The sequence below is a fragment of the Oncorhynchus clarkii genome, chromosome 4 (genome assembly GCF_045791955.1).
Source record: "Oncorhynchus clarkii lewisi isolate Uvic-CL-2024 chromosome 4, UVic_Ocla_1.0, whole genome shotgun sequence".
NCBI classification, from domain to species: domain Eukaryota; kingdom Metazoa; phylum Chordata; class Actinopteri; order Salmoniformes; family Salmonidae; genus Oncorhynchus; species Oncorhynchus clarkii.
In genome coordinates, this window is record NC_092150.1 from 60,188,915 (window position 1) to 60,191,544 (window position 2,630).

General features: G+C 40.6%; 1 pseudogene; it reads right to left on the bottom strand.

Moving 5' to 3' along the window:
- Window positions 1-212: 212 nt before the first annotated feature.
- Window positions 213-950, bottom strand: LOC139408018 (gap junction beta-7 protein-like; annotated as a pseudogene).
- Window positions 951-2,630: the final 1,680 nt, after the last annotated feature.

The following is a 2,630-nucleotide window of genomic DNA, read 5'->3' on the forward strand; positions in this document are numbered from 1 at the left end:
TGCTATTTCTATGATATTTTACTTTTGGTTTTGTGCACCAGCTTCAAACAGCTGAAAATACATTATCTTTGGTTATGTAAAATATAGTGGTTTAGATGGTACAGTAATTCTCTACACTATACTCGCTTGTTTTGTCACAAACTGAAATTAGGCAAACTATTAGAGTTTTAGCAACCAGGAAATGGAGTTGCAATTTCTGCTTAGTGGGTCTTTCAAGAGGGGATGGGTTTGGTTGTCCTTTGTTGCTGGATCTTGTGAGCCCAGTGTGGGCTGAGGTACTGTTGCTGATGGTGACAATGCCGACTAACCCTCTCTTCAATAGGGATGTAGTGCTTGCTGAAACACTTCCAGCACTGTTTTGATGGAATGTACACATCTGAGACATTCAGCATAATGCACAATATGGATGTACAGTTCATGATGTAAAGAAAGACCTCAGTGGCTTTGGCGGTGTAGCAGTCGACGGTGTTTGGGCAAGAGTCCAGGCTGCAGCGAAGCAGTCAAAGCCACTGTAGAGGAAGTAGAAGGCCAGGAAGGGAGCCCACCTCGAAGGTAGTCTTGAAGACGAGGCTGATGATATAGGTTAAGAGCAGGCCTCGGTCAGTCCTGCCTTTGTCCTCATAGAGCTTCTTCCCATGCCTCCTCCCTCTCCCTGTTCTCGCGGTAGGCCACGTGTAGAGCCACCAACAGGGAGCGATTGGGCACCATGATGAGCTGGAGGGCCCACATGCTGAGATGGGGAAGAAATGGTCGAAGCACATGTTCTCACAGCCAGGGTGCTGGATGTTGCGGACAAAGTCCTTGTTCTCGTCCTTCCAGACGTGCTCAGCAGCCGCCACGTACACAAGGATGCGGAAGATGAAGACGATGTAGAGCCAGATGCACCCGATGACTGTGGAGTATTTGTTCACCCCACTCAGGATGTTTTCCAGAAATCCCCAGTTTGACATTCTCTAATTGCATGAGCCTGTGGAGGATGCGAAACTGTAGAAAGCAGCATACGTCCCAAATGGAACCACATTCTCTACATAGTGCACTACTTTTGACCAGGCTGTTCAAAGGTAGTGCACTATGTACTCGGGAATAAGCTGCCATTTGGGACAAAGCCCTGTAGATACAAGGCCAATACTAAATTCTGCCTGTTATGAAGTCATCATCTAACAAAAGAAATCGATTACAATCATACATAGGACATAGAGTTCTACTGTGGTTTTTTTGTTGCTCCGTGGCTACATTTCTAAGTTCACCATTATTCTCTCCACTGTAAATAGAAAAAAGTATTATATATACTTGTTAACACTGTAGGCTACTTACACATTACAGTGTAATAATGACAATGTTATGTAAAGTGTAACCAAAAAAAAATAAAATGGAAAGGGCAAATATCAAGTTGATAATATCTGTGTAGGAAGGAATATGTTCCTCTTTAATAAGCGTGTTGCACTTTTTTACGATGAGAACTTCTACTGGCTCTGTATTTCCTGGGTAGCCGTACAGTAGCATCATGTATAAATGAGTTACCCTTTTACAAAAACCGAAAGCTTATATATTTTCTATTACTCTCCAGTGAAAAAATTGCCATTGATTTATTTCAAGCACTCAAATTGATCTGTGATAGTGTGCATTTTAGGATTTTTTAGGATCACTATTATGTTCAGACAAATACAATATTGAAAGAAAATAAAACAATTAACTCACAGATTAGAAACCGGCTATTGCAGTTTTTTTCTGTTTCTTTCAGGCGCCAATTTTCTGATGCTTGCTACCGCAGTCGATTTCCACGTTAAACACACCTGTCAAAGAGGCCACACCTATTTGGTACGCAGAGGGCTTATTATTTGGATATTCTATTGCGGACGAGCGTCACTATAAAAATCCTTAGCGTAGTTAATTAAATGTACCCTGTATGTGTATTTTTCTATTAGCGTATATGGCCTATCATTATCTTTATTAGATTGTAGGTTTAACATTAAAAAGACTGTTTCTGAAGGATGTTGAGCAATGTGACAAAGGTAAACAAAAAATAATCCTAAATTGAACACTGCCTATTTTCAATATGCCGTTAGATTTAAAGCCTGTGGCTACCATTCATGAGTCAACCCATTCATCTGCATTCATCTGTCGTCAACCCAACAGTTTATTTTGCGACATAGTATAACCATGGTCACATTAAACACACATGGACTGAACATCAGTGGTAGGAAATATCAGTCATCAGTCAATGAGTTCAAATTGTGTTGCTGAAAGAATAAAAAAGTCCTACAGAATTGTATCCAAGTTAAATTGTTATTTGAATGTCCCTTTCAAGTGCTGACTTCAGTGTGGCCACTGGTCATTATTTTTTTTATTGTCATTCCAGGTGTCCTATGACTTGACTGTTAATAATGGGTATTCACTTTTCTCCCTGTGTAAGGCTAAATAGCTATTACACTTTTTTCTGAATACAGGGAGAAAGTACAATTGTTTATGCTGAGTCTTTGGTTTAACGCTAAATGCCGAACCAAAGGCTGTTCCACATACTGTCGAAACCAGCCTGTGCCGTAGCCGTGTACTCCATCCACGCGGTGGCGCTGTATAATTAATTGTATCATACAGACATTTCTTGTTGCATTCGTTGACTGTTATGACTT